This window comes from Somniosus microcephalus, chromosome 1 (genome assembly GCF_052327205.1).
Source record: "Somniosus microcephalus isolate GS21.2 chromosome 1, FLI_Smic_1.0, whole genome shotgun sequence".
Classification (NCBI taxonomy): domain Eukaryota; kingdom Metazoa; phylum Chordata; class Chondrichthyes; order Squaliformes; family Somniosidae; genus Somniosus; species Somniosus microcephalus.
This window is the reverse complement of record NC_140987.1, coordinates 236,302,195-236,315,108: the sequence shown is the minus strand read 5'-3', so window position 1 is coordinate 236,315,108 and position 12,914 is coordinate 236,302,195.

Below are 12,914 nucleotides of genomic sequence, written 5' to 3'. Positions count from 1 at the left end.
AAGGAGAAGCCAATTCATCTCCTTCCCCATGGCCCTGGAGAGCCAGCATCAGCGCGCATTGGGATTTTCCAGACACGGGGAATTCCCCTTGGTGCAGGGCGCCATTGACTGTACGCATGTGGCTTTGCGGGCCCCTCTGGAGCATGGCGAGCAGTATCGCAACAGGAAGGGCTACCATTCTCTGAATGTGCAGCTGGTCTGTGACCACAAGCAGCGCATCATGGCAGTCAATGCCAGCTTCCCAGGCAGCAGCCACGATGCCTTTATCCTGCGGCAGAGTACTGTGCATGACATGTTCCAGGCGCAGCCTCCCCCAAAAGGATGGCTACTCGGGGACAAAGGCTATCCTTTGTGCACCTGGCTCATGACCCCGCTCCGCGCGCCCAGGACCGCTGCTGAAGAGGCCTACAACGAGAGCCATCAAACCACCCGCAACATCATCGAGCTAACTATTGGGGTCCTCAAGCAGCGGTTCCGCTGCCTTGATCGCTCCGGAGGAGCTCTCCAGTATTCGCCGGACCGGGTCTCCCAATTTGTGGTGGTTTGCTGCATGCTACACAACCTGGCTATCCGCAGGACTCAGGCACTGCCACCTGACGTTGGACCAGCACCTCAGGAGGAGGAGCAGGAGGAGCATGAGGAGGAGGAGGAGGAGCAGGAGTACGTTCCCAGGAGGGAGCGACCAGGGCCAAGGGCCGCACGACGCCAGCTTATTACACGGTACTTCTAAGCCCCCTGTCAGGGAATGGCCAGGGGCCATGAGGGAAGATGAATGCAGACGCTCCGCAAGCCCTCAGCCGGCGAAGCCAACAAACACTAAGAAGAACAACCATGGAGACTGCATGAATAAAGATAATTTTTTATTGCACAAAAATGAAAAGCCCTTCCCACATGAATCCCCAAAAACAATAAACGAGCCCCACAAAAAGCCCAACAAACGACTCACTCCCACAAACTGGGGAGGAGTCACTCCACCTTTCTTCAAACCGGGCCTCAACGTCGGCCTAACGCAAAAAATAAGCCCTCCAACAACACAACCATGGGCAAAATAAAGATGGCCACCGCCATATAAAAGGAAAGCTGGCCACACCCTCTACTGAGTGGCCCGCGAGGGCGAGACCTTGCCCAGCCTTTTGCCTCCCCTGCCCGGCCTGCTGCTCCTTCGCAAGCTCTGCCCAGTGGCTGCTGCGAGGCTGGGGGAAGGTGCCTGAGGCTCAGATGCCCTTCCGCCAGATGCCGCTGGGGGGTGGCCTACACGGCGTTTGGGCCTCGAGGGGCCGTCTGCTGAGTGGCGCACCTGAGCCTGGCCACCATCAGCTGCAGCCGCTTGCCCTTGACGCCCCAGTGGGGGAATGGCGGCGACGGATGGCGCAATGTGGGCCAGCTGGCGTCTGGGATGCGCTGGCTGGTGCTGTGGCGCGGTGGCACTCGGCCAGGCCCGCACTGCAGGATCCGCAACAATCAGCCGAGGGGCGGCTTGCTGGGATGGTCCAGCGCGGCGGCTGCCCTGGCGATGCCTGCCTGAGACAGCGCGTGTGGCAGCAGTGAGTGCCCCTGTTGTCCTGGTGTGCGCGCGCATCACATCCACCAGGGTCTTGACGGCATCAGTCAGCATGCGGCCACTCGCGGCAGTTGCTGCCCCGAACTCGCGCACACTGGTCGCCAGCGACTCGATGGCCTCAGGCATGCGCCCCACCATGCTCATGAGCTCCGTGTGGCACCGGTCCGAATCCTCGGCCATCTTATCCAGCTTCCGCACCTCCTCCGAGGTGAAGGTGTCCGGACTGGAGTTGCGACTCTCCCGCTGGGGAGGAGGGGGCCGAACTAAGGGACCCTTGCCACGTTGGTGGCGGCAAGTGTGCCGATCAGCAGCACTCCCCTCTGATCCTTCCCCCCTTTGGGGGGAAGGCCGCGGGCCACGCGCACGGCTCCTGGGTGGCTGGACGCCACTGGTCCCAGAAGCTGCATTGCCCTGCGACAGTTCCTCCAGGCACTCGTCCAGTGAGGAGGTGTCAAGCATTTCCTCCTCTCCTGCGGGACGTGACTGTTCCCCCGATGGTCCGGCTTGCTCCTCCTCCTCCTCCTGCTCGGAGGTGCTGTCACTGGCAGCTTCAGGGCCCTGGTCGTCACCAGCTGAAAGCAGGAATGCACAAGAGTAGCTTCAGAGTGAGGAGACGGCGTCAGCGAGGGAGTTAGGACTGGTGGCATTCAGCGCATTGGTGGGACAGTGGCAAAGGAGGTAGCTCGGATGGGCCAGTGCAACGCGAGAGGGCCAAAAGGCGAGGTCCTTACCATTGCCGGGCAGTGGAGGGTCGGATACTCCGCATGCTGTGGGGACGATCACACGGGCTCCCATGAGCACACACACGCGCTCCTCCAGCCGAGTGAGCTTCTGCAGCTTGGCGCGGCCACCCCTGGCACGGGCCTGGCGATTAAAGGCTACTTTAGTCTGCAAGAGAAAGGACGGGCTGTAAGTGCGCAGTGTAGCCCTGATGTAGTGTGCACTGCCTCCCATGGTGGAATAGCTTGGCCAGAGTGAAGCCCTGATGTAGTGTGCACTGCCTCCCATGGTGGAATAGCTTGGCCAGAGTGAAGCCCTGATGTAGTGTGCACAGCCTCCCATGGTGGAATAGCTTGGCCAAAGTGTAGAGTGCCGAATGGCCATTTGATGCTCATGACTGTCCCAATGCTGCTGGCTGAGAGCTGGCCAATAGGACTTTCAGCTCCCTTTGCCCATCATGTCAGGTGTACATGCAAGAATGAGGAGGAGACTGGAAAGGCTACTCACCTTGACAATCCTGGTCAGGTCGTTGTATTTTTTACGACATTGTTTGTGGGTCCTGGGGGCATCGCCGGTGAACGTCACCCTCTGGGCGATCTGCTTCCAGGCTTTGGTGTAGTCGTGCTGGGTTGGATTCCTCCCACTCTCTGGGAACAAGATCTTGCGCCTCACCTCCAGAGCTGTGACCATTATGTCCAGATCACCCTCTGAGAAGCGCAGGGCACGCTGACGGGCCTTCTCTGGCGTTGCCATGACTCCCTGGGGCTGAGCAGCAGTGTTGAGGCCTCTTTGCAAGGCTGCAGTGTGCAGGGCGTGGCAGCAGACCAATTCGTCCCTTCCCCCTTTAAGAGCTGGTCGGCGCCACGGGGTCTGCTGTCAGTCCAAAAATGACCGCACCCGCGCTGCGCCCCGCCTGGGCGCTATCCCTCTGGACCGCCGGCTTAGCGCCCAAAGATAGTAGTGGAACGCCTCTTTTAGCGCTCCACCAACCTCTTAGGGCGAATCCACTGAATTCCCGGCAACGGGGCGCTACTTTGGGGTGGGCGCTAACTTCGGGCGGGCGCTAAGGTTAGCGCCCCAAAACTGCCTGTACTGAAAATCTAGCCCTATATCTCTTCTGAGTTATCAGGGATATAAGTGCAACATGTAGGTCCTATTATAGCGCATGTCCCTCCTTGTTCTGCTAGTAAGTAGTCAAGTGCCATTCTGTTCTGCAGGGCAACTGTCCTGATGGCCTCCATTTCGTCGGCTATCAACTGGTTGGCTCTAGCAGTATCATTGGCTACCTTCTCTAGTATTTGGTTCATTACCTCAGTTTCACTTATTGTTCGGTGTATTCCATATTGGGGCAAAAAGAAGCTCAATACCTTGTCCCATATGGGTATTTCCCATTTTACTCTTTGCTTGACTTTCCTTCTTGCCTCGTCTAGAGTTTTGACGTGGAACATGCTTGGTTGAACATATCCCAGAAAGCATGTACTATCCCATTCCTGTGGCAGCCAAGGATAAGCCTGGTTACCACAGATGAAATACATGCTGTTGTATGCTCCCCGTGTTGGATTTTGGGATCTATCTGCACTTGCGCAGATGGTAACCCGTGATTTGGTTCCGCCCCGCCAAACCTGTGATTTTACTAGGCAAACTTCAAACCCTCTGGTGTATACAGTGATTTTTTTCAGATCCTTCAGACCCGTTTTTCAGTGGAACATTTAGGTTGTTGGCCTGGGGTCTGTTCCATGTGCGGGGGCTGTTCCATATGTGAATAGTAAGGTTACAACCCTAGTTCTATTGTTGGTTTTGATTTTCCCTAAGGCAAAGTCTAGGCACACCGTCCCAGTTACAATTTCATCAATTACAAGGGCTGGAGGATTGTGTGTTCGATTATAACTGGGGACATACCATCCTCTAAACTTATTTAAGTTATACCCCATTTCTTCCTGTTAAGTCCGTGAATGATTGAGACACGGACTAGCAGGAGAGAAACAAACAGAACTTTACTGGTGGAAGGCATAAACGAATCTAACCAACAGAGGCTCTCTAGCGCCTTTTATACAGGGGTGGTCACTGCCGGTACTGCAGTCTGAGACCAGTTATTCTCTTAAAGGTACATACACAACAATTCCTCCCCTTTTAGATAAACAGCACATAACATTCTTTTAACAACTAATGATAACGAATTACAATCACAATTACTGTTGCTAGATACATTGGTTAAGTTTAAGCAATTATAAGTTCAGTCTTTGAGGAGGCTTCCTGATTCTGTCTGGATAACGCCTCTTTGGAGTATCAGGTTCATCTGGCAATGTTGAGTCGGACTCAATGTTGTTGTTTGGTTCAGCTGCTTCCAATATTACCGGTTCTGCGGTCGCTGCAATTGGAACGTCGATTTCATTACCAGGTGTATCAGATCGTGGTGTGGAGTTGACGTTTTCCAGTGACCCTAGGATCTGGTCAGCATGGCACCTTACAATGCTCTCCCCAACGTCCACGGTATACATGAGAGGTCCTTGTCGTGTACAAATCGTTCCTGGCTGCCATTTCTCAGTGCGGTAGTCCCGGGCCAAAACTGGTTGACCTATCTTAAAACTCCTGGTCGGCCTTTCATTCATATTCTGAAACTGCCTGTTCTCCACATCTCTTCGGACGTTTGGCTTAACCAAATCCAAGCGGCATCGTAGTCTTCGATTGAAGAACATCATGGCTGGAGTTTGGTTGGTAACCGCATGTGTCGCATTCCGGTAGGCAAACAAGAAGTTGTCCACAAATAACAACAGAAAATGCTGGAAAAACTCAGCAAGTCAGGCAACATCCGTGGAGAGAAATTTGAGTTGACGTTTCGGGTTTGACCCTTCTTCAAAACTGGAGAGAAAAGGAACTAGATCGAAGGCAGGGCTGCGATCGGACAAAAGAATTAAAGAACCAAAAGAAGTAAAAGAGATTAGAAGCTAGACGAGATGGTAATAGGCTGTGATTAGGTGTAAAGTGTACTGGCAGGGCAAAAGATAGCTGCCAGGTGTGAGAGAGAAACAAAAGGAAAGGGGGGGGGGGGGAAAGGAAAGGAGTGGAAAAATATAAGTGAAAATGAAATAGGGGCCGAGGTTATGATCTGAAATTGTTGAACTCGATATTGAGACCGGAAGGCTGCAGACTGCCTAATCGGAAGATGAGGTGCTGTTCCTCGAGTTTACGTTGAGCTTCCGTGGAACAGTACAAGAGGCCAAGGACGGTGAGGTCCGAGTGGGAATGGAGCGGTGAATTGAAATGACAGGCGACCGGAAGCTCGGGGTCACCCTTACGGACTGAACGGAGGTGTTCCGCAAAGCGGTCACCCAATCTGCGTTTGGTCTCCCCAATGTAGAGGAGACCGCATCGTGAGCAGCGAATACAGTATACTAGATTGCGAGAAGTACAAGTAAATCGCTGTTTCACCTGGAAGGGGTGTTTGGGGCCCTGGACAGTGGGGAGGGGGGAGGTATAGGGGCAGGTGTTACATCTCCTCCGCTTGCACGGGAAGGTGCCAGGCGAAGGGGAAGGGCTGTTTGGGGTGATAGAGGAGTGGACTAGGGTGTCTCGGAGAGAGCGGTCCCTGCGGAATGCTGAAAGGGGAGGGGAGGGGAAGATACGTTTGGTGGTGGGATCACTTTGGAGGTAGCGGAAATGCCGGAGGATGATCCGTTGAATGTGGAGGCTGGTGGGGTGAAAGGTGAGGACAAGGGGAACCCTATCGTGGTTCCGGGAGGGAGGGGCAGGGGTGAGGGCAGAGGTGCGGGAGATAGAACTGACACGGTCGAGGGCAGTGTCAACCACGGTAGAGGGGAATCCTCGGTTGCGGAAAAAGGAAGACATGTCTGAAGCACTGGTGTGGAAGGTGGCATCGTCGGAGCAGATACGGCGGAGGCGGAGAAACTGGGAGAATGGAATAGAGTCCTTACAGGAAGCGGGGTGGGAGGAATTGTAGTCCAGGTAGCTGTGGGAGTCAGTGGGCTTGTAGTAAATATTGGTCGATAACCTATCCCCAGAGATGGAGATGGAGAAGTCGAGGAAGGGAAGGGAAGAGTCAGAGATGGACCATGTGAAGGTGAGGGAAGGGTGGAAATTGGAGGCAAAGTGAATGAAATTGTCAAGTTCGGGGCGAGAGCAGGAAACGGCACCGATACAGTCATCAATGTATCGGAAAAAGAGGTGAGGGAGGGGACCCGAGTAGGACTGGAACAAAGATTGTTCCACATAGCCCACGAAAAGGCAGGCATAGCTAGGACCCATGCGGGTACCCATGGCAACACCTTTGATTTGGAGGAAATGAGTGGAGTTAAAGGAGAAGTTGTTCAATGTGAGAACAAGTTCAGCCAGGCGGAGGAGGGTCGTGGTGGATGGGGACTGGTCGGGCCTCTGTTCGAGGAAGAAGCGGAGTGCCCTCAGGCCATCCGGGTGGGGGATGGAGGTGTAGAGGGATTGTACGTCCATGGTGAAAAGAAAGCGGTTGGGGCCAGGAAACTGGAAACTGTTAAAGTGGCGGAGGGCGTCCGAAGAGTCGCGGATGTAGGTGGGAAGAGACTGGACAAGGGGAGAAAAGATAGAGTCAAGATAGGAAGAGATAAGTTCCGTAGGGCAAGAACAGGCTGAAACGATGGGTCTACCAGGGCAGTCCTGTTTGTGGATCTTGGGAAGGAGGTAGAAGCGGGCTGTGCGGGGTTGGGGAACTATGAGGTTGGTGGCAGCGGGGGGAAGATCTCCAGAGGAGATGAGGTCAGTGACAGTCTTGGAAACGGTGGTTTGATGTTCGGTAGTGGGGTCATGGTCCAGGTGGAGGTAGGAGCAGGTGTCGGAGAGTTGGCGTTCAGCTTCCGCTAGGTAGAGGTCAGTACGCCAAACAACAACAGCACCACCCTTGTCAGCGGGTTTAATGACAATGTCAGGGTTGGATCTAAGAGAATGGAGTGCTGCAAGTTCAGAGGGAGGTAGGTTGGAGTGAGTGAGGGGAGCAGAGAAATGGAGACAGCCGATGTCACGGCGGCAGTTAGCGATGAAAAGATCTAGAGAGGGTAAGAGGCCAGGGGGAGGGGTCCAGGTAGAATGGGAATTCTGCAAGCGGGAGAAAGGGTCAGTTGTGCGGGGGGAGGACTCCTGGCCAAAGAAGTGGGCACGGAGACGAAGGCGGCGGAAAAAGAGCTCAGCATCGTGCCGAGCTCGAAATTCATTGAGGTGGGGGCGTAAGGGGATGAAGCTCAGGCCTTTGCTGAGGACTGATCATTCAGGGTCAGAGAGTGGAAGGTCAGAGGGGATAGTGAACACACGGCAGGGGGTGAGATTGGGAGAAGGGGGGTCAGAGGAAAGTGAAGGGGAAGAAGGGGAAATGCGGTCTCCTCTACATTGGGGAGACCAAACGCAGATTGGGTGACCGCTTTGCGGAACACCTCCGTTCAGTCCGTAAGGGTGACCCCGAGCTTCCGGTCGCCTGTCATTTCAATTCACCGCTCCATTCCCACTCGGACCTCACCGTCCTTGGCCTCTTGTACTGTTCCACGGAAGCTCAACGTATATTTTTCCACTCCTTTCCTTTCCCCCCCCCCCCCCTTTCCTTTTGTTTCTCTCTCACACCTGGCAGCTATCTTTTGCCCTGCCAGTACACTTTACACCTAATCACAGCCTATTACCATCTCGTCTAGCTTCTAATCTCTTTTACTTCTTTTGGTTCTTTAATTCTTTTGTCCGATCGCAGCCCTGCCTTCGATCTAGTTCCTTTTCTCTCCAGTTTTGAAGAAGGGTCAAACCCGAAACGTCAACTCAAATTTCTCTCCACGGATGTTGCCTGACTTGCTGAGTTTTTCCAGCATTTTCTGTTGTTATTTCGGATTTCCAACATCTGCAGTATTTTGCTATCGAAGAAGTTGTCCACCTTGTGTTGTAGGGGTATATCTTCACTACACATTGCCTTGATAGCCTTCTTGAATGTTTGGACAAACCTCTTGGCCAATCCATTAGTGGCTGGATGATATGGGGCAGATGTGTAATGCTTAACACCATTGTTCTTTAAGAGCCTCCGGAACTCTTCAGACACAAACTGTGGTCCATTGTCAGAGCAAATCCGTTCAGGCAGCCCATTCCTGGCGAATATGGTTCGTAAAACAGTGATAGTTTTTTCCGTGGTGGTTGAGGACATTTTTATTACCTCTGGCCACTTTGAATGTGCATCCACCGCAATTAAAAACATCGAGTCCATGAAGGGACCAGCAAAATCAATGTGCACCCTTTGCCATGGGGATGAGGGCCACTCCCATGGATGCAGAGGAGCTTGTGGTGGGGCGTTTTGGGCCTTCTGGCATCCTGCACAGCTCTTGGTCATCTCTTCAATTTCTCTATCGATTCCCGGCCACCACACAAACGCTCTGGCTAAGCTCTTCATTTTTACCCCACCCAGATGACCCTCATGAAGCTCATTGAGCAATCTATCCGTCAACTTAGGTGGAATTACTACTCAGGATCCACACATCAAGGTTCCTCTGCACACTGACAGCTGTTCTCTTCTTGGCGAAAATGCTGGCAGCAGTGGTTCGCCATGTGCTGGCCATCCCTTCACCGTTACATCATAGACCCGTGATAGTGTCGGGTCATTCCGTGTTTCCTTTTCTATGTTTGCATTCGTCACAGGGAGACATTCAACTGTGGTCGAGTGGAATAACTCCATTGGATCCACTGCAAGGTCTTCTTCTTCCACCGTCGGCAACGGTAGACGTGACAATCCATCAGCATTTCCATGCTGTTTAGTTCCCCTGTACTCGATGTCATATTGGTGTGCCCCTAGGAAAAGGGACCATCTCTGCAGCCGTTGTGCTGTCATTATCGATACGCCCTTCTGAGGGTTGAAAATGGAGACAAGAGGTTGATGATCGGTTAGTAGAGTAAATTTTTGACCGTGCATGTATTGATTTCTTTGTGGGTTCATTGATGAGACATTTATGAAAGAGAATGAGTTTTAATCTAAAGTCTGTTCAACTCTTTTACACAGCTTTTACAGGAGACACGATGCTGTGATGCATCTAGAACGAAACCGAAACTAAACTAACTGCCTTGCTTCTCTCAGTCACATGCCCTCTGCTGGTCAGGCACAAGCAATCAATACATGCAATCATGCTATTAAGGCATCATAATCGAACAGGCAAATACCATCTCAATTTGCTGATATCATTACAGTGCAGATAGTGATTGAACTTCTTCACCCCCCACACTAGGCTGAGGGCCTCTGTCAATCTGGGCGTAGTTATGCTCGGCAGAAGTTAACGAGTGTGACGCAAAAGCTATCGGCCTCTCCAAACCATCAAGGAATTTATGTGACAGTACCGCCCCAATGCCATAGGGAGACGCATCACACGCCAGCCTGATTGGCAGTGCTGGGTTGTAGTGAGCCAATACTTCCTTCGAAGTGATTAAGTCCTTATTCTTCTGAAAAGCACGTTTACAATCATCGCTTCAGTTCCATGCTACCCCCGTTCGTAGCAGGGCGTTCAGTGGATGCAGAATTGTCGACAAATTCGGCAAAAACTTATGATAGTAATTCACCAACCCGAGGAATGACCTCAGTTGCGACACATTTTCAGGCGCTGGGGCCTTAACAACTGCTTCAATTTTGTCAGGGGACTTATGTAACCCCTCTTCATCAATCACGTGGCCACAATACGACATCTTTTTCTTAAAAAATTTGCACTTGGGGCGGTTGGCTCGCAGCCCATGTTCCCGTAGTCTAGTGAGCACCTGTTCTAGGTTGTTAAGGTGTTCATTGTCATCTTCACCTGTTACAAGGATGTCGTCCAAGTAACACTGAGTTCCCGGAATCCCTTGCAGGACTTGTTCCATCGCTCTTTGCCATATCGCCGGAGCCGATGCTACTCCGAATACCAATCGATGATACTGGTAAAGACCTTTGTGAGTGTTTATCGTGAGATACTTACTAGAGGACTCTTCAACCTCCATCTGCAAATATGCTTGTGCTAGGTCAATTTTTGTAAAACGCTTCCCTCCAGACAGTGAGGCGAAGATGTCTTCTATCCTTGGAAGAGGATATTGTGTTTTGTTTTCTTTTAGGGTTCAATAAAGACTCATTTCTGAAAGAGAATGTTGTTTAATCTAAAGTCTTGTTCAAGACTTTCTACAGCTTTTTACAGAACACACTATGCTGTGATGCATCTAGAATGAAACTGAAAGTAAAACTCCTCTGGACTGCTTGTCTCTCACATGACCTCTGCTGGTCAGGCACAAGTAATCAAAAACACAGACAAATATGCTGTAAGGCATAAGTAATCAAACACAGACAAATATCATCACTATTTGCTGATATCATTACATCTCCCTTTCTTAAAACAAAAGTATTTTACTTTTAACTAACAACATTTAATGAACTTACATTATCATTATCATGATCAAGGTTTTTTACCCTTGCTTTGTGTGTTCACATGAAATATGTCAATACACTAGAACTTGAAGAAAGAATAAGATAACATTACTTCCTTCTTTAACAATAGTCCTTAAATTTGCTCAATGAGTCTCTCAGGAGGCTTCACGTGTCTTGAGGATTTTCTGATTGATTGTCCTTGAATCTGAGTTGTTGCCTCAGATGATTGGTTCTCAGCTGTGTGATCAGGTTGTTCACCAGTATCAGTCTCTTGACCTGCTGTGGCTGGTCCCATGAGAAGATCTCGACGATTTCTTCTCAGAACAGCACCCTCATCTGTCTGAATGGTGTATGATCTTGGTTGAACTTCACTCAGGACAGTTCCCTTCTGAGTCCATGTGTTTGTTTTGTCTTTCAACCTTACTTGGTCACCAGTGTGGAGTTCAGGTAGGTTTTGTGTTCCTCTGTCATAGTAGTACTTTTGCTTTTCTTTCTGTTGCTCTTTGAACTTCCTCACTTTCTCCCCCTCTTTTGTTTTCAGGAGGTTCTCCGGGATGGGTAGGTTTGACCTTAGCCGACGTCCCATCAGGAGTTGGGCTGGTGACATACCACACTCGAGCGGCGTTGTGCGGTATACAAGTATGCTTTGGTAGAAGTCAGTTCCACTGTCTTTTGCCTTGTACATCAGTCTTTTCACTGTCTGGACCGATTTTTCCACTAGTCCATTGGACTGTGGATAGTAAGGACTTGACGTTGTGTGGACAAAGTCCCACTCTTTGGCAAAGTGTCAGAAATTTGCATTGTTAAACTGGGGTCCGTTGTCTGTGAAGACCTCGCTTGCCACGCCATGTCTGGAGAATATGGCTTTCATACTTCTTATCACAGGTTCTGCAGTGGTGGTGTACAGTCTACAAACCTCTGGATACAGGGAGTAATAGTCTGTGACGACAAGATAGTCCTTCCCTTGACATACGAATAGGTCAGCGCCTACCTTCTGGTAAGGTCTGTCTGGTGCTGGGTGTGGCTTTAATGGTTCGACCGGATTGCTTGCTCGATATTTCAGGCATATTGTGCAGTTTGACACCTCATTTGTCACATCTTGGTTGATTCGTGGCCAGTACATCACCTCTCGTGCTCTTTTCTTACAATTTTCGATTCCCAGATGTCCTCCATGGATCTTTTTTAGCATCTCTCTTCTCAGACTCTTTGGGATAACTATTTTACTTCCTTTGTAGATGATGTCTTCGACCACTGATAGTTCCGCCCTGCAGTTCCAGTACTCTGCTATATCAGGTGAGCAGTCTTGCTTCATGTTGGGCCATCCATCCAAGATGCTTTTTCTCAGTCGTCTCATTGTTTCATCTTTGTTTGTCTCAGTCTTTATGAGCTCCATTTTTGCATCTGCTATGGGCAGTGCACTTGTGATCATATCCACGTAGGCGTTCACTTTTTCATCCATTGTGGTGTTTGCGGGCTCACTTGGGTCAACAGCTCTGGACAACGTGTCTGCTGTATACATCAGCTTACCCGGTGTGTACGCAACATTCAGTGTATAGCGTTGCAGCCTGATCATCATTCTTTGTATTCTAAGCGGACAGCTATTCAGTGGATTTTGGAACAATGCAATCAAGGGCTTATGGTCAGTCTCTACACTGATTGCTTGTCCTGCCACAAACTGGTGAAATCTTTCACAGGCATATGTGATGCTGAGCAGCTCCTTTTCTCTTTGAGCATATTGCGTCTCCGCATCTGTCATTGAGCGCGATGCATATGCAATAGGTTGCCAGTAGTCATATTGTTGCAGAAGAACGGCACCGAGCCCACTCTGTGATGCATCTGATGATATCTTGATGGGTCTCGCTGGGCCATAAAACCTCAGAACTGGTTCCTCTGTGAGCAGTTTCTTTAGATCGCTCCATGACTTCTCATGCTCATGATTCCATTCCCATTCTATGTTCTTTTCAGTTAGTCTTCTCAGTGGCGCTATTTTTTCTGAGAGGTTGGATATGAATTTACCCATGTAGTTGATCATTCCATTAAACCTCTGCACGTCCTTTTTGCATTGTGGCCTTGGCATATTCTCAATGGCGGACACCTTTCTGGGATCTGGTCTGATGCCCTCACTGCTAAGGATATCTCCCACGAATGTCAGTTCTGTCACCCCGAGCTGGCATTTCTCTCTATTCAGCTTCAGGTTTGTTTTCCTTGTTGCTTCCAGCACTTTTTTCAGTCTCTCGTCATGCTCAG